Consider the following 19,964-nt stretch of genomic DNA (forward strand, 5'->3'; position numbering starts at 1 on the left):
GTGCTCCTGTTGTTTCTCTGGCTCAGATTTCCCAGCACTTTACGTTTTCTGTAGCGTATTGGTCGCATGCCAAGTTGAGTACGGATTATATTCTGGAGACAAGTATTTTTCCTAGTAGCCCTATTTTCTTCCCATCCATTTTGTTCAGCCTTTGAAAAGTACATGATGTCACATAACTGAGCAACTTTTAAGTTCCATCTGAACTTCGGAGGTGTTCAGAGACAGAACTGCTCATCAAAGGTAACAGGAAGTTCAGTGCACTCATATGATTTCACACCTACTTGATTTAGCACTTGAAAGAGCCTAACCTTCAGATACAGGTCAACAAGTACAGAATCCCTGATATTTTCTGAGTGAGTTACAGCATGACCTTGTGCAAGTGTCAAAAATGTTTTTCACCTCCACTGAAGTCATCTGTAAATTGAAGGGAGGGTATTTTGTTGGATTGCTAGATGTGAAGTTACACAAGACCACCTGCAAAGTGTTTAGATCAAGAACTGTGCACTCCTCTTTCATTTATAGCCAAAGATGCAGGAGGTACGGATGCTCTGCTTTTGCTTCAGCCCATCTTCTACATGCTTAACAGGTTTTCAAAGTCATGACTCGCACAGTTTAGGCTGTCAGATTTTCAACACAGCTCCAGGCTTTTAACAAACAAAGGGTAGAGGTTCAAAAGTTCATTTTGGTTTTGGAGATTGTTCCTTTGCTGAAAGTAAGGACAACCAGTGTAGCCAGTCCGTGGAATTTCCAACACTCCAACCTTGCTTGATTCTTCAAGGGTCTTTAATTTCTTTACTTTGGTATGTTTTATGGGGGCCCTGAGCTCATATGAGAGTAACATTTCTTGTACCTTGTCCATATTTTGCACTGCAAGCAGTGCTCAAATGTGCAATTCAGTATTACTCTTTATGTACCAACCCTGCTTCAACTGAAGGAAATGGAATTTTGCTATTGATTCAAGTAAAGCATGTGCACATTGGAATCAATACACAATAACTGAGATAATTACCAAGATGCAAAGGAATAACAGAAAAATTAATTGCTTAAATGTTTCTCTTTCCCCTTTTATTAAATAACCCTATTAGAAGGTGGAAATCTTGCAACTGCAACCTGTCCATCTAGGTCTGGGATGCCTGAATTCGGTTGTCCAGGCCCTTCAGTGACCGCAGGGTTGTGCTTGAATCTCTTGCGGCAGCAGCAACAGCACAGGTATAACAGCAACTTGTATGCATGAGGAGGAGTCATGCTCCACTTGAGTGAAGTCAGCCACAATGGCATATCCCTGCCATGGTGTTCATAGGGGCAAAAGAAGAGGTTTGCCAACAGAAGCACCGTTCCTGTTTCTTCAGAGAAGTACTTACTTGTTTTGTCTGATGCAATCCACTTCTAAAGGGCTTGCCAGTTCCTGGTGGGACTCATCTGGCAGTCTGGGAACAGTTAGTCTAGGTGAAAACCCAGTCCCATCGCTGTGCCTTCAAAATGCTCATTGATGTTCATGAGAATTATTGGGTTGTACATGTAGTAAATGGAATAAATAATTCTAAATTGCTGTCAAATATAATTCAGCAACTGTGACTGTGGTTTATGCTTACAGGTTTAATAACATATTGGATGAAATCTAGCCCTAATAAACTTGGTGGCAGAATCTCCTTGATTTCATAGTTCCGTGATTTCAAGCCAGTGTGATTTTTTCACTTATTGAAATATAACAAAAATAATAAAGTGAGATTAACTCCTTACTAACACCATTGTAAATCAGGAATGATAGTGTGAAAGAGACTCAGGAGCAAGATTAGTAACAACAAATGTGTTTTCAAAGGAATGATTTGTGCCTGCCAGATTACTACATGAAGTGTCTCGCACATTTTGTTGTGTTGAGAAGCAAGTGTTCTGTTTCTCAGTAAATATTACAAAGAATCAAATTTGCAAAGTATGTGTATCCCCCAGCAGTGTTAAGTGAAAAGAAAGCTACATTGTTTCTGCAAGTCGAGTGATTTATAGCACTCTTTAGCCATTTGGCTCCTGAACCTACAAAGCCTTTTCTACACAAAGGTAACAGACAAGAGGCATACTAAGTGTATTGTTTCAGAATAAATATTTTCAATATCACTGTCAGATTATTTTCTCACATCCAGGTAACATGTCTCTCCTAACAATGTAAGATCCCAATTATGGCAAAGAACATAAATTACTTAGGCTGGCTATTACTTCTGCATATAGTTTTCTTTTTGAAATCAGCATTCATTTTCAGCATGACTACAGAAGCAATTTCCTGGGTTATGTGTGATAACCTCTGCTGATTTGTAGGTTTTCCATTACTATTTTAATTTCTCACAAAGCAGTCTTGTTGCTGCTCCAAAAATTGAGCTTCCCTATCCATCATAAACATCAGGGATGATAGCACAATTGAAAGGTGACAATCGGTGTCACAGAGCCACTTAGTTTTAGTAAACCCAAAGCACTTCTCCTGGAAAAGTTACTCCAGGTGTGCCCGTGCATTTGTGATTAGGTCTTGTGTCACTCAGAAAGCAGACAGAAAACAGTGATTCACAAAGGCCTAAAGCTGCTGACAAGGTAGAATCTCTAGCCTCACAAGGCAGTACTTTTAGGGCAGTAACTAGACTCAACTAAATGGTGCAAAGTAAATTTTTCTAGATGGGAAAATAATTCCTTAGCCTTTCAATCAATAAACAAAATACTATGCTGTTTAAAATTGCAAAAAATCATTTAATTGCTGTATTTTGGAAGAGACATAGAAATAAAGTCCAGCATTACTGTTCTGGAAGCATCTCAGAATGACTGGTGCCTTTTTTATTCTCTAGGTATTTATGCCAGTTCCTCAGGGAAAAAAAAAAAAAAAAAAAAAAAAAAGGTATTTTCATCTCCCAAGAGACTTACAGCTAACCTAGCACCTGTCAACTCATGTGTTTATTCATCAGGGTCCCATACCATGTACATACCCCAACACAAGCTCTTCTCTACTGAAAAATGCAAGCTGTTGATGAAAACAGGAAGACTCACATCTGCGTGGTGGGATCATTTTCCCTGAAGCTGAACTGTGATCATGAAAGCCTTTGACAAATGACCCAAGAAGAATCACTAATAAAATCAGGGCTAAATAGCAATTACATTCCTTTGAATTATAAAAATTCTCACTTGTAGGTTTGGTCTCTGTATTATTGCATGTCTTTTTAATAGAAAATAATCTGAAAATGCTTGATTTTTATTTTTTGGCAGAACTGTTTCTTTCTGAAAAGAATGTTTACTCCAAGTCAAAACATTTTGACAAAGATTGTGTCAATGTATAATTTCAGTAATGTAGATGTGTATTTTCTTATGTTTAGTTAAAATATCACTTTTAATAGTATACCTTTTTGTTGCATATTGGATAACATATTCTGTGGGGCAAAAATATATATGTTCTAAAGTAGCACAACTAAATCCTTTCATTTTTTGACTTTTTAATTCTAAGCGCAAATAGTTGGTTTCCTACAAAAACAAAATAAATCAAATATGTAACTACATTTTTTGAATTTTTTTTCAGTCAGGCCAAAGGATATTCTAAATGTACACTTGAAAGAAGAAGTCAGCAAAACACTTGCTGGAAATCCCTGGTAATTCCCATGCTACCTCAAGAAATTTTCAGGGACTATGAGGGACTTGTTTGTACTGTATATTGCACTATAAACCTTGAACTTGATTGGCATCTCAGTATTGTGATATGGATGTTTAATAATACATTTTATAACATTTGCTGTGATAAAACCATGAGCTTTACATCAGCTTTTATGCAACAGGAATTAGATTTCCTGTCACTCAGTTTTGAAATATAAAAGTTCATCAGACCTACCAGTAATATATGATCCAACAAAACCATATTTACACAGATCAGTAAGTTTCCTGAAGTAATGGATGACAGGATGAGGTAGTATTTCCTGTTCTGTATTTACTTCCATTTATTCTCTTTTCCTTTTTAAGGGAATCTCTACAGTTCTGGTCAGTATAGAAACAAAGAAATGAAAGTATACATATGTACAAAAGAAAAACCCACATTTATCAAGGGAATTTAAATTTATACAATGACTTTGATTCAGTGCTCCCCAAATACTTTGCAAACATTGGTTCTTTTAATTATCCTTTCCTACACCTCTGTAACCGTTAGGTGTAAAGTAATTTTACTTGTAGATTCTGAGCAGGTACTCCATGCATTCACCATACACGAGAACCAGCTTTAGAGAAACCCAGGTGAAGGGTAGAAGAGATTGGCGGGATAGTGCCTGTGGTGGTTTATTTTGGTGCTGTAACCCACCAAACTTCCCACACCACTTTCCTGCTGATGTCAGGTGTTAGAAGGTAAATGTAGTTGCTGACATGTGGCCTTTGGCTTGTTGCCTGCCAAAGCCACCTGTGGGTTCAAATTCCTTTGGCATGGTACAGTAATGTGGCAGTCATAACCTTATCCTTAGAAATAAATGCTGAGTAGTGTTTAATGTATCATTTTACAGATAAGGCATGGGAAATGCAGGCTGGATATAGAGTTTAATCCCCAAAACAAGGATGCATATTTAGCTGCTGAAAATATTTTTTTAGCTAAACATGACTAAATTGTACATGAAGAATGTCCATAGGATCTGCATGATATGCATAGTATAAGACTTGAAATAAGTGATGATTGAAAAAAAGATGTTATCCTAACACTTAACTCCTTATTCCAGTTTGACTCTAAGTCTGTCTCTGTCAGACACCATGAGACAAGACACCTACACAGTAGTGTTTCCTTCAAGGATGCACTGTGAAAATCTGGATTTAAGTCATTAATGCTTTTAAATGCTGTCCCAGATTTTTCCTGTCTCAGCAGGTCTGGCATTACGGATATACTACTGCGGAGTCCACAAGAAATACCTTGTTACTACAGCAAGCATTACTATCTCTTTGGTTTTGAAAGCTCATTTACCACAGGAATCTCAAATCTGTACACTCATCAAAAACTCAGTCTTCACACTGGTGCTTGCATGTGCCTGTCACAATTTTTGTTGGAGAAAAGCTTATGCAAGACTACTGCTAAACCAAAACAGATTTAGCAGCTGATATTTAAAGGTAGAAATGTGGGAGACTTCTTTTGTGGGATTAGTACATGATCCAGGTTGCTCAAAATACTCAAGGAATCAAGGGAATCAAGGGGAATCAAGGGCAGCAGTTTGAAAATCATGAACTGGGATGAATGCACCAGCTGCCTGGCACCCTGACAACTCTAATTGGGGTATTAAAGGAGTAGCACTCTCCAGCTATTTGTGAAAGGCTTATGTGTGAGATCATCAGCATACAAAAAAAAAAAAAAAAGTTATGTGTTTGACTGTTTTGCAGCATTTGCCCTGTGTATTTGGGCATTTCTGAAAACAAAACAACCCTAAGCATGAATCTACAAACAGAAGTTGTACAGAATTGTCATCTAGATGTTAAAGAGCTAAAGTAATCATCTTTCGCATGTTTCATGCCCATACATTCCATCTGCCTATCTTGCTTACATGTACAGCAGATAATGAAACAATTGTGCATAATTTCTGAAGAGAGAAATTGGAATTTTGTGTCCCGTTTCCTTTGTGTGAGATTCCTTTGCCCAGGTATTGCGCACAATACACTCTGATTGTGCTGAGTGCTTCTGTGTGTGTGTATGCCATGAGGAGAACTAGGCAGAAGCACAACTAAACTTTTGCAAACTGGCAGATTCATCAAGCAAAAGGAAAAAAAAAAACACAAGAGGTTTCTGTAATGTAAATGACACATAATCTTGGAGAGCTGATTAAGAGATGCTGTATATTGTTCAAGTACTCTAATCAAGTCAGTTGAAGTTTCCTGTGGTATAGAAAAAAGTCTGTCCTGATGAAATTCCAGTTTCAGAGTTTGATCCTTACATTTGCCTGGTATAAGTGGTACTGGTTGTGATGCTCAGCCATTGCCTGCTGAAGTTTATTTCCCCAGACCCTTTCCCTCCACTTTATTTTAGCTAGTTGCATTGTTAGTTCGAGGTAATACAACCTAATATGTCAAACTATGCTGTGGATGGTTACAAAATTCTGATGAGGATCAGAGGCTTTACCTCATAGCACCTCTTTGCTGGTGTAGCTGGGAGTAAAAATGGTGGAGGAAGGACTTTGGGATAAAATAATAATTCAAAATTAACATAGGGTGTATGTGTAATGTTGGTGAGTAGTACTGAGCACTTCCCATGATGTGTGGTTCAGAGTGTGTTAAAAGGAGTGTTAAAACCATTTTTCCCAGCTGAATGAATCCTTTCCAGCATGCCTTCAATTAATTTTGTATTTCATCCCTCAAATTGACTTCTTATTGTATCACAAATAAAGCCAAACAAATGATTTAATGAGTTCAGGTACTACAATGGAAGGGTTACTGTTGTGCATTTTAGTGATTATCTTCTTTCTGTACAATTTTCAAAGAAAAAGCAGCAACCATATACCTACATATTCAACTTTCCCAGTAGGATTTTACATCCTGAGTCCCTGAAGGATTTTCCTTCTCCATATACCCTAGAGGCTTTTCAGCTACAAACAGAACAGGTATGACAAGTGGGGGTACTGCTGTTTTGCAAAAACCAATATATCTTTTATTATTTATTAGTGATTGTCACAGCTCCCTATTAGTATGGAAACTTCTTGCAGGAATCTGAAGCTGAGATTCAGCAAAGCAGGTCTGGAGGTCCAGATGTTAGACATAACAACATCAGCTGTTAATCTGGTGGCGTAAACCACTGCTTACATGAGTACAGGCTGGAGAGTTTGTACTCACTCTGCAGGGTGAGCACCTCAGTGTGCAGTATCCTGTAGAATGAAGGGTGAAATTCAAACTTATATGCTTAAATAAAGGGACTGCTGTTCAAATCCAGAATCTTACCCTGACTTCAAGACATAGGGAGCAGCATTAAAATGGGTCAACCATTAAAATACAAAATGTCATTCTAGTATTCTCATAAGAAAAGGAGCATCATGATTCATTCCTATTCACATTACAAAAATTATACATTATTTATATGCGTATTGCTCAACTAGATACCATTGCAACCACAAAGAATTACTAAATGGGAAGTAAACATTCAGAACATCTTATTCTTGAATTAACAAAGATATGCATTAACAATGATGGGTCTTGTACCTGAAACCATATTTAGCAACTAATTTAACTGACAGGCAAGGAGAAAGAGCTCTGTCATGCAGACATGACCTTCAGCTATCAGGCTGTTGCAAAAACCTAATGCATAATATACTATGTGAAGCACTTTCAAAGCTCCTTTTTCTTTCTCTCTCTCTCTCTCTCTCTCTCTCTCTTTATTTATTTATTTTTTAATATTACATACCAGTATTTAAACAATCAAAGACACTTTACAATCTGGCCAATGAGAAAAGAAGTCTAGTGAGGATACATGAAAGAATAACAGACATATGAGTAAATTCAGATTAAATACTAGAAATTACTATTTAAAGCCTGGTGAATATTGCTCAAGGGGAGAGACTACCTTGAATCCAAGTGAGGGAGATGGGTAGGTTGGTGACTCAGCTGCACAAACAGGACCTCTGACTCTGGAGCAAAAGCAGTGGTAATGGAAAAGGATTGGGACCAGAGGAGGAGGAGGAATGAGGAAGCTCATGTCTCTGCCATGGCCTTGGAAAATCTGTAGCTGCATTGCCTTTCATGAGTAGTGAGAACATGAAGAAACACCAGAGAACACTAATGTCTATTCCAAATGAAGTGATATTCTGTAATATTAAATTATGTAATATTATGTAATATTTAATATCAGAAAGTTATCCAGGGCTAGTTCTTCATACTGTTAAATCAGTATGATAAATAGGTTTGGTTCTGTAAAGTAATAGAACCAAGATAATTTAAGCAAGGTCAGTATTTAACAGGAATTAACTGTTTAACTTAACCACTTGACTTAGGAGGATTTAGTGCTAAAGAAAAAGGCATGTATGAATCCAGCCTTGGAGAAATATCTATGCATTTCAAATGCCAGTCAAGATACTGAGCGTGAGAGTGAAATGGTACATTGTTTCAGAATAATTACATGGAAGCCAGGATTTTTTCTTTTTTGGTGCAAGCCTGTTAAAATTAGATTACATTGTGTTCCAGTGTTCAGACTTTGGAGTGGGTTCTGCAAGCTCTTCTTGCCCTGTTTGTCTGCTATGGAGGTGTTAATCTTGAAGTTGCTGTGATGCAAAGGAAAGGTGACACACTGAATTAATGCAACAGCAATTTACCTAAGAAAATCAGGGCTGTACTTCAAATTTGATATTATTTTGGCAATGTGGGGCTAATGCAGGTGCTTGTTACCATCTCTCCCAAGAGACATAGAGCAGTGCTGTAGAGCTGACACCAGCAGTTAGTGCAAGTGCAGAAGAGATACGAGACTGCGGATGGACGGCTGCTCACAGGCATTGTCAAAGGGGACCGGACTGGAAACATTTCAGGCAGCACATCCTGTGCTTCCTCAGCACACTGAGAATTCACTTGTCACCTCTACACCTGTCAAAACAACAACTATTGCATCCTCCACCCCAAAACATGCAGATGAATAAAGGCTGGGGGTGGGGAGGTTTTGCTGATTATTGACTCTAATGAAAGAGAGTGGGTGGTGATAGCACATAGCAGAAACCTAGAAGAAAGGCAGTATGATATAATTTCACCCTGGGAATCTATTGCTATGGCAACAAAGAACAGATTTTTTTTTCTTTTTTTATAGGGTTCAATACAAAAGTATCACAAAAGGAGAAATCACATTTTTGACAAACCCTTCCTCTTCCTTGCTTGTATTTTGTTCATTTGTATTTGTATTCATTTGTACAGAAATATTTGTAAATATGAAAAATAAATGTTTGTGGTCACTAACATTTCTCTCAAAAGAAATAAAGTATGGTTGTGTTAGCTTTATTGACTTGGTGTGAATTGACAGCAAATTTCCTGTTTGTGTTCTTGATGTTCAGACTACAGACCACTTAGAGTTTACATTTCTCTCACAGCTATTGAAGTGTTCCTCGATATTTAACAAGATGTAACTGAGGTCAGAATTTGGCCTGCACCATTTTCTATTCTATACAGATAAAAAATTAATGAAAATAATTACTTCTGGTTAAAGCTACTGAAGTAGGTTTTGATGGCCATTACAAGACACCCTGGCAGCAACATTTCTCTTTAGGAACTGCAGCAGCTTGGGATGGTGAACAGGTGCTTAGGGAGCCAGTTTTCTACATTTTCTCTGTGAGAAAGGTTAAAGCTCTGCAACAACATTAAATGAAGGAACAGTTCTAATCATGCCTCTTCAGGAAAAAATAAAGCCTTTTATCAGAATGCCAGATTAATATTGCATGGCTCTGTGCCGGCAATGCCTGCCAAAGCCCTGGGATCACCACTCTGTCTGCTGGAGACAAGCTGCTGATACAAGGAAGAGCGACCAGTTCCGCATTTCTTTCCCTCTTCAGGGTTTAAATGAGCATTGTGATCTACTAGCTAGACAAGCTAAGGATTAGCCTGTACTGGAGATCTGCTCCCCCATTTCCACTTTGAGGCATCTTCATTTCATGACTTTAGGCTTTATCTCACCCTGTTCTCCTAATGCCTGCACTATGGAAAAAAAAATTTGCTATTTCTTTGCTCAGAGATTATGTCAATTTTAATTGTGTACTCATGTTTAAACAGCTCTCTCATGTTTATATAGCTCTACACCAGGTGTAATTCTATTTTTTTACTATATTGATTGTGCATTTTGAAATATCGGCAAGGTTTTTTTTATGATATTAAAATGATCTTTTTCCACACCTTTTTTCTGACACAGATCTTCCAAAAGAGGTATCTGCTGCTGTGAGATACCCTAAGCTCCATGAACAAAAAGCCCCTGGGAGCACAAATAATATTGATAGTTAAAATACAAATTTAGTGAAGAAAGGCAGCACACCGATGGCAAGAGACATTGATTCAAACAAAGTAATTTCTTTGTAAGACTATTTTGTACAAAACAAAACAAACCAGACTGAAAACTGAAACAAGAACAGAGAAGAACAAATAAGAACCAGAGACTCAATTTGACAGAAGACAAAGCTAATGTACATTAGCTTTGATATAGGACCCTAAGAGGTTTTTCCCTCCAATATGCTGATGAAACTGAAGGATGCTGTTCTGTTAAAAAATCGTTTTAGAAGTACCTACCAAGCTGGGAGGTGCAGAAATATTAATTTACTACATTTTCACTACATTTAGCATACATTTATAGGAGATTAGATTGGCAGGCATTGCTCACCTTTGGAACATTTCAGAAAGGTACTGGGACCTGAGTTGCATACAGTGATCTGTGGTTGTTGAGTATAGGAATCTGTGGCTGGCATTGACCTTACTCATACAGCTCTGGAGCACACACTTCCTCATCTTTGTTGGCAAACAAGGCTGCGAACAAACCTTAGCATCTGTTAGGTGTCCTGAGATGAAAATCTCTGGCAAAGAGGGAAGTCTTCTTAGGGCATATTGCACAATGTCAGCCTTTGTCCAGAAAAAGCAACTGCAAAGACCAATGCTGCTGAGAAATTTTCTGAGATCAATTTTCATTCTCTCTTCAAGTGTCTTGCCTATAAATTATGAATTTTCAATCAAAGGACTCTGTCCAGCTGACAAAGATTCTGCCACAGAATTACTGCTCAGAGAAACTGCAATACTTGTATCTGGAAGGAAAGGCACTGAATTACATGTCCATGACACTGAAGAAGTGAAACTTGGTCTCAGAGTTCTTGCTGCATAAAGAACAGGGACAAACTTATGTGCTTTTTGGCCTGGTATCTGCTTTTAATGTTTATGTGCTCTACTTGTTCTCACAACATCACTACCAGTTTTCCTGCTGGCAGGCCCTCTGGCAGGAAGCCCAGGCCCTCTGATGTGAGTGAGCCTTGGCACTGCTGCTAGTGTCAAGTGGAGTATCAGCTTTTTCTATCCCTTTGTGCTGCTAATGGAGCTTTAAATGAGCATGGCTTTCCTATGTGTTTGTACAGAACTTCACATTGTTTTTTTTGAGTTGTACTTGACTTTTTTTTTAAGCACTAACCATGAGCACCTAAATTCACCTGTGCTATTACTATACCCTAGCAATAATATATGGCAGGCACAAATCCATTCTTTTTCTCTTCTAAGGCTGATAATCATTAAAGAGATCTTTGTGAATACTGTGGAGTACTTTGAGCTTGCCGTTAGTTAAGCCTAAGTTATAATATTTTTTTGAAACAAAGTATGTTTAGTATGAACTGATTTTTGTTGAATATCAAATGCTTAGAATTTATGCAGCAGAGACCTCCCACCTTGTATGTAACAGAACAGTAGCAATTTTACCTTCTATTAAACAATACAGATATATTCTGCCTTGTATCTGTGTAGGCTGCAGTAAGTGTGCATGTTTTTCTATTGAAAATTCTTATTGAATTGAACAAGAAAGAAATCAGTAAGATTCCATAGAAATTTTGTGCAGCTAATAGCTATGAATGGAGAATTACATCCCTGTTACAGCATTTTTTGGGTAGTTCTAACAATTCGATAGAAAGCTTGTAATTCCTTATTAAATTCCACAGATATTTCCCCTAAATGCTGGTTTTGAGCTATTGGGACTGGAAGTAGATACTAAGCATTAGCAAGCACCATAATTTTATCAGACAATTAAAAGTTACTTTTTAGTCTGCCTTTACACAGGTGTCATTCTTCTGGGACCAAAAGAAAATCCAAAATCTAAATTCCTTTATAGTGGTGCACTATAGCAGCTGCAGTGTAAGAGGGGGAGAAAAGGTGGAATGCGTGGGATGTCATCACAGCTTTAACCTGGTAGAAAGAAGATAAACAGGATGCTCATTCTTGACTTTAACTCAAAACCAACAATAAAACCCACATTATACTGTACAGCTACACTACAGCATTGATTGTTGTTTAGGGTTCAGCAAATGAACACATGCTTAGGTAGGTTTTAATAAATACTGTGGTGTGAGAGCTGGAATAGTGTCTGCCTGTGGGCTGCAGGAAGCCCTAGTGTACATTCAGGGATTGCACTTCCCTGAATGACACTGAGCCTATGTGATTCTAGTATCATAGCAACTTCCATGAGTGATGATCTTTTTTCTGAGACTTGTTTATGTAAGAAACACTGTCAGTATGAGTCCTGCCCTTCTACTCTTCACCAAAGTGAAAGGAATGACCGCAAAGTGGTCCTACCAGCTTCAGTGTGAGTCATGGGGGAGTCCTCTGTGGTGGGAACCACTTTGTGCTTGGTGCCTGTACAGACATAAGCGCACACTGAGCTTTAATCATGTAAAAATTTTGGTTTTGCAATGGCATTGAAAATAAAGAAATAACACTTAAAACAATACTTTCCAAATGTGCTTTCCTAAGAATAAGAAGGAATTTAGGGAGTTATTGTGCCTGAACAATGTAAAGCCATATGGCTAGCCTTTTCTTTTGTGCTCATTAGGTCACACTGTGTGCACTGCTCAGGAGAACTCAGGTCCAGAGAAGGAGTAGTGCTACTCCTGTAGCAGCTGAGATTAAGCCATTTGCTTTGCCTATGCTCTTCTCAGGTTAGAGAATGGAACCTCAGGTCCACACACTCCTCACCAATCTCCACTTCTTCCTTCACAAATGCAATAGGATTAGTGAACAGAGACTTCACTTTCAACCTGACCCACCAAGAAAGCAAAAGGGTGATATTGGTGTAGTGAGGCTTTTTCTGTCCTCTGCTTTGGCAGGTAAACACATAAAAGGTGGTGCTGGAATTTGCTCATACATAGCAACACAGAAAGACAATGCTGACTGTGTGGAAGAATAACTGTAGCATGAGTCCTTGGTCTTACAACTTTTGGTCAAGCTACTGTTTCCATTTGGCCCTGAAACTTCTGCGCAGAGGAAATACTTTTATTAACAGTTTCCCTATGAAATTATAATCTACCACATGCCAACTGTTGCACAGATAGGAGACCAAGCAGAAAAAGACAGGGTAACCATAAATATCTATTTATTTCATTTTGTCTGCTGTCATTGGTATTAGTTGATGCATTTGTTCAAAGTGTAAAATAACCAGTTGTCATGACTTAGGAATAGCACTCTTCAATTCAGTGTCTCCCATCAAGATTCTCCCAAATGAGATACCACTTATTTGCTCACCCTATTTCCTCCTTCCCCTTCCCTCCTGGGGGATGGAGTTGAGAATTGGAGGCACAAAAATATGAAAATCGCAGGTTGAGATAGGAACAATTTATGGGAAACAGCAATGAGATAAGAAAATGAACAGCTACAGCAACAATATTAATAACAAAAGTGTACAAAGAGAGGGTGATATACATGGCAATTGCACACCAAAGCCAGGAACATGGACAACAACAGTGGAAGGACCCTTGCCACTCACATGGCCATGCTTGCTCTCCTGACTGGAAAGGGCCACCGTTTCTCAGAAGAGTGAGAGTGCCTTTCCCTCTGCCTTTTTACAATGATGTAAGATGGTATTTAATAACATGGTCTTGGTCATGCCTGCTGTCACTGATCTGGACAGGAACCAGGACACCACTTCTTAAAGCCACTGCACTTATATGGTATTGGCTGAAAAGGAAGAACACATGTTAAAATCTTCAAGCTATGTAGAGGGCAACAAAAACATACTAACTTTGTGCAATAAAACAGAGGGAGTATTACACTAAACACATTATAAATTTTCATTAAATGGAAGAGACATTTTAAATTTAAATTACTGATTCTGGCATATGGCAACATAGATACTACTGCAAAGACAAAGCTAGTGCTAACTTAAGAGCTCAACCTTGCCGGACAAAGAATGCTGTAGACACAAAAAAGCCTCAGGGCTCTTCATCCTCCAAATGAAAATTGGTTTTGCTGGGAACATGAACATTTTTGATCCTAATTCAAAATGGGGCCTTTGACAATAAACTAATTTTGATACTACAGACAGTAGAGCTAAACTACAAGGGATCAGAAATTGACAGTAAAGATGAAGATGAGGCATATAATATCATTCCAAGTAAAAAAAAAACAAAACAACTTCAGATCATAACTGAAGAACCTGGAAAGAAATGTAAGTTCTTGTCAGTGCTACAAGAAAGAATCTCCATGCACTCATGTGCAGAGATAGGTGGTGGCTCCACACGTACATGCAGTAACCTCCAGAGTTTCAGGAGGTTGGGCTACGGGTAGTTAAAAATTAGTCCTGGCATTCTACAGTGGTCAAGTCACATCCACACTTCACACTTTCATTTGTGTTGTTAACAAAGAGGTAAAAGATGTGAGTGATGCTGTGCTTGTGCCTGAACCAAGTGTTTTGCTTTCAGGGAAATACTTACATACTTTACTACTAAGAGTCCAGGTCAAAGCTCTAGATTTTTAGCAGCTCCTTCTCCCTTACACCAGTGTGAAAGTGGTAAAATAAACATTTTTTTTTCCACATGATTTATCTACATGGAGGTGTGTATTATATCTGCTGCATCAATTATGTTTATTCAATATTGTAGAGAGCTCTAGCAGGTAAGCCACAGTTCCTTATATTGTTTCTCAACAAGGAAGGGGCATCCTGAGGAAATGATAGAGATTGTAGAAGTCTCCAAGGGAGGAACGTGTGCCCTTGCTGACTCCCCTGGGATTTCTTCTGTCTGGAGTTACTGGTGGACTATCTAGAAGAGCCTAACACTGTGTAAGCCTCCTTTATTTTGAAATTAATTAATTTCTTTCTATAGTAAGTTTGTTTTTATATCCATTTCACCCAGTTTACTCTCCCTGTATCTTTTCATCTGGCTTAGTTTCCTATCCTGTACTTTGGTTGCTGTTTTTGGTTGCTAGAGGCTCTTTCTGCCTTGAACACTTCTCAGCACCCGGGCTCTGTCTCAGGCAGCTGACACTCAGTGCACTGCCTGATCCCACAGACCAGGGCCAGAGCTGTACCTTAGTACAGCCCTGTGCTTCCTTCCTATGGCCTTACACCATCAGTTATGAACTGCTCTTGGTTTATCAAATCTGGGACCAGGGAACTTTGAGCCTTGGCCTGCGATCCTCTTCCTCTTTCCAGCAAATTCTAGAAATTAGAAAGAACACTGTCAGCATCTGTCTGAATTTTCTGTGAAAATCCTAGCAAAAAGGATGTTGACACCTTTTCTATTTTAATTCTGCTTTGCAGTCATTATTTCTCAAAGACAATAATGAATTCCTGGCCTCTGATTTCCTCCGTTAACAGGGCTCATTAGTGTGACCTTGCAGTGCTTGGCAGCACCAGACACCAGACCTTGTTTCTTCCTGACATTTATCATTCACTGAGGTGGTAATCTGTTTACATCTCATGAGAACCTATTTGTCTTATATGATGTTGTTGTCTTTGATCACAAAATAAGGGAACACTGTAGCACCTGGCTCTTTATGACTCTAAAGGGAAACATAGGAGCAATGCCACTGACAGATAAATGGAAAAGAGACAAACAGGTGCTTGTAATGGTGATGGGATGATGGAAAAAAGTGCTGCCTCTTGAATAAAGTAAATAGTATCTGGGAAGTTGGTAACAAAAGCAAATCCATCAAATGAAGCAGATTTCCATAGTGGTTAATATACGTTTTGAGAGCAAAAGATCTTTTAGGGAATCTCTTGCCTCAGATATAGTTTTAAAGGACACAAAGAGAAACCTCAGTTAAGCATCTGCAGATTAGTCAAAACATTGGACCATCGGGGTTTTCATGTAATTGTCCATATAACAACAAAGATGACACCTCCAACAGAAAAGATCAATGGCTAACACCATGATCTTGATATAAGACATTAATTCTGCTGTTTCTACAATATGTTCCCAGTTTGCAGACCATAAGAAAGAGAAGGCCTTCCTACACAGTTTCCAGACAAAAGAACAAAAAAACAGAAGTCATTCCCCATGGTTGCCAGGATTTACCTCTTGACTACTTTAGCCATTGACATCCTCAGCAAGGACTCCTATACTAGTCTTAGAAGGCCCCAGTGGACCTTCTGTATGGAAAGGAGGACAGAAACGTCCATTTACAGTTTTTTCCCTATTCTCAATTGTTGTGAGTGGCTGCTAGTGGATAGAGTACCTAATGCCTGCAAAACCAGAAATACTCTTACCTCAACACTTATGAAAAGAGCTGAAAAGCTTTGCCTCATCAAAACAGGTGTCTTACGTTCATTCATCAGGTAGGGAGAAGGAGTGGAAAGGATGGAGCTGGAAAGGTCATCCTTGTCCAGAATGAGATTATGTTTGTTGCCTGTTTCCAGATCTGAGAGCTCATGAGGCCTGTCTGTTAGAGAAAGTTTGCTCATAGCAGACCCCTGACACCTGTTTGCAGCTGTGTGAATCAACAAATCATCACACAGATGACTTAGGGAAAACACAAAAAACCTGCAGCTGAAATGCAAAGAATAAGTTTCCTTGATTACCTTGCTAACTGGAGGATCCTGAAACAAGGCTGGGCAGCAGAGATGCAAGTGAGGGCACAGGCACCATCAGGCTCAGTCCAACCCTAGTGGGTGGTGGGGCTGCTGCTGTGCCCGTTTGTCCAGGACCTGAGCACGTAGTTTAGCACTATGCTGTGATCTCCCTGTGCTTTTTATGGTCTCTACTTTGATCTTTCTCCCAACAGGGAGCTGAAGCATGTCTGAGGTAGGGCCTACAACTCTCTGTAAACACTTATGTTATCTCTACACAGATATTCTACTTCTCCAAACAGATACAGGATAAACAGCAGTAGGTTTAATATACGGTTTCTCATACTGATATTCTCCAGGCCTTGGCATTCACAGCTGTTAAATCATTTGAATGAATCCACCATCTTCCTTGCCATTCTTCCCCTTTTAACCCTTTCCTCCCAAGAGCAGAGCTTTAGGAAGACAGCACCACTCCTTGTAGTTAGCCTTCAATCTTTTCATCATTTGATTCTGGGTACTTCGAAGTCATAGGGAGCAACCACCATGGGTAGGGTTTAGATCCTTTAGTCAAATATACAACTTCGTCTCCCTTCAGTCTGCTTCATTCTCCCTTCAGCCAGACTACAATTTCTACATTGCATTTTAGTCTACTTTCTGTGAAGTTCAGATTGTGAGATGGAGTTCACTTCCAAATTAGGTAGGTTATGTTAGGTTCTGTAATTCTCTCCCAACAGAGAAAATACTGCTCACTGAGGAAGCTGCTAAAGTTGCCTTTGATTAGTACCCTTGCCTTTTAGTGGTGAGTCACCCTGCTCTTTCCTCCTGTGAAAGCTAATCTTAGTTGTTGTTTTGGGACAAATACTCTACAACTGCGAAGTTATTCACCAGCAGTGAAGTCAATGTCTTTCTATTTACAGCAAAATTTCTACACTCTGCTGTCTTGTGATAGATCTGAACTTAACAGAATCACAGAGGATGGCATGCCCTTCTGCACTGAAAAAAGCTCAAGAAAAAACTGTGTGATACAGGAAGCAGAAAAGTGGTAAAGGGCAATGGAAGACTCTTCCATGGAGATGCTTTGAAACATACATTTGTTTCTGAGGAGGTGAAAAGGAAGCTGATGTAATAAAAAACAATGGGCCATTCATTAGCCCCTCACTATAGAAATTCAAGAAATCCAAAGTCCCAGATTAGTAGAACGTCTCTAAATACACAGCAAAACATCATCCTGCTGGAGATGGTGAATCCATCTAAGAAAGGTAAAGCCTTAAAAGAAATGCTGTCATGGTCAATAATTAAGTTGTATGACTGTGTAAACACAGATAACTCTGTATGACAAAAAAGTTTTGCTTCCTGCTGGGGAAATTATCAATGGTCAGAAAGTGCCTCCACCTCTGTTACAGGGAAGGATAAGATCTATTTAAATGTGTGTAATGGAAAAGACTGAGAACTAGAAAACAATCAGCTGTCCAAGCTGTAGTGACAGTGGGATCTATCAACTTAATGTATAACCCTCTGCATGTCCCAGAATCACAGAATGGGCAAGGTTGGGGGGGAATGTGGCGTTGTGTGGTTTTGAAGTTATTGTTGGCTCCGTGGGGAAAATTAGTCATTTTCTATTAACCTAAGAAATGGTTTTATCCTTTATTCCCCCCATGTGTGTCCCTCACAATGGTTTCTTCCCAAATTGTTTACCCCCTGTTTTTCCCACCATTGAGTTGTCCCTCAAAGTGATGGATCCCTTGCTCCTCCCCTAAAGCCCTTATATGTATATGTCGATCCCTATGGTGCTGCCCACTGCCCCTGCTTGTCATTTTAACCACCCCCCCCCCCTTTCTTTTGAGAAGATTCTGCATCGCTCATCCCCAGTCTAGTCTATGATTTGTCCCCGAGGCTTCCTCCCTCCCCTGTGTAACCCTCATTGGTGCCATACTTCCCCCCTTACCTTTGCCTATTGGCTACCTTACATTTCCACCCCTTACACCTACTCCCCTTATAAGAGCTAGCCAGACCCGTTCCCCCTTGGCACTTGTCCCTGATCCCATCCGGGAATAAAGCTTCCTTGGCATTCACACAAGTGTCCACTCTCTCATTCTTTCACTTTAGGACTTCTTGGCTCGCACCAGTCTGTGTCACCCACGCCACAGACAGCACCATTACCTGGGTATTCTCAGGAAGAGAGCCTGGGAGTGGCCGCTCTTGTGACCCACCCTGGTCACACGAGGAGCAGCTAGCCGGTGCCCCTTTGCTCCAGTGACCGCAGTGTGAGTCGCAGGGGGCCACAATGGGCCATCTGGTCCAACTTCCCTGCTCAAGCAGGTTAATTCCAGAGCACATGGCACAGGACTGTGTCTGGCCAGTTTAATATCTCCAGTGAGGCAGATTCCACAACCATTCTGGAGAATCTGTTCCAGTGCTTGTTCACCTGCACAGTAAAGAATTTCTTCCTCATGCTAGAACTTCTGTGCATTAGTTTGTGCCCATTGCCTCTTGTGCTATTGCTCGGCACCACCAAGCAGAACCTGGATCCATGCTCTTGAATCACCCGCTTCAGCTACTGATAGACATTGATGAGGTCTCCTCTCAGTCATCTCTTCTTGAGCTGGAACAGGTTCAGCTCCTGTCACCATCATATTTTTTGGAAAAATCCCTTGCCCAGGATTTTGCTCCTGGGAAGCTGAGAAGCCTCAGAGAAAAATGAAAACAATAAAACAATAATTATCTGATTTCCTTCTCCTGTGTTTTGCTGCTTTGGAATGTGGTTTGGACATTGTTTACCTACAGGTGCTTGTTTCATTGGTTTCATGTGAATTGTTTTTACTTAATGACCAATCACAGGCAAGCTGTGTCGGGGGGTCTGGAAAGAGTCGCAAGTTTTTCATTAGTATCTTTTCGCCTTCTGTCTGTATCCTTTCTCTATTCTTTAGTGTGGTTTTAGTATAGCATTCTTTACTATAATATAGATCATAAAATAATAAATTAGCCTTCCAAGAACATAGAGTCAGATTCATCATTCCTTGCTTCATCTGGGGAACCCAGAACATACCACAAGCTCCCTCAGCCTTTCCTTAGAATAGAGATGTTCCAGTCCCATAATTATCTTTGTGTTCTTCCACTGGACTCTATCCAGCACCTTCATGTCTCTCCACATAGCAGAATTATGAATGGTTTCAGTTGAAAGGGACCTTAAGGATCATATATTTTCAACCCCTGCCATCAGCAAGGACACATCCCACTAGACCAAGTTGTTCAAAGCTGCATCCAACCTGGCCTTTAACACTTCCAGGGGTTTTAGTATTGTTAGATGCTACTGTGTTTCAAGCATGAGTTATTTATATGTTTTTCCAGGTTAAATGCACAGAAGTGGGAATGCAGTCTGAAGACCTAATAGCAGGGAAAGGAGACATCTGCAACTAATGTGTTTGTGCATGGAGCTGGCATCCAGGCTAACAAAGGTTTGTCAGTGTTGGCTTGGGGCACTTCACCCCCATCCTATAATTCTCTACAATTT

This window comes from Motacilla alba, chromosome Z, assembly GCF_015832195.1.
Source record: "Motacilla alba alba isolate MOTALB_02 chromosome Z, Motacilla_alba_V1.0_pri, whole genome shotgun sequence".
NCBI classification, from domain to species: domain Eukaryota; kingdom Metazoa; phylum Chordata; class Aves; order Passeriformes; family Motacillidae; genus Motacilla; species Motacilla alba.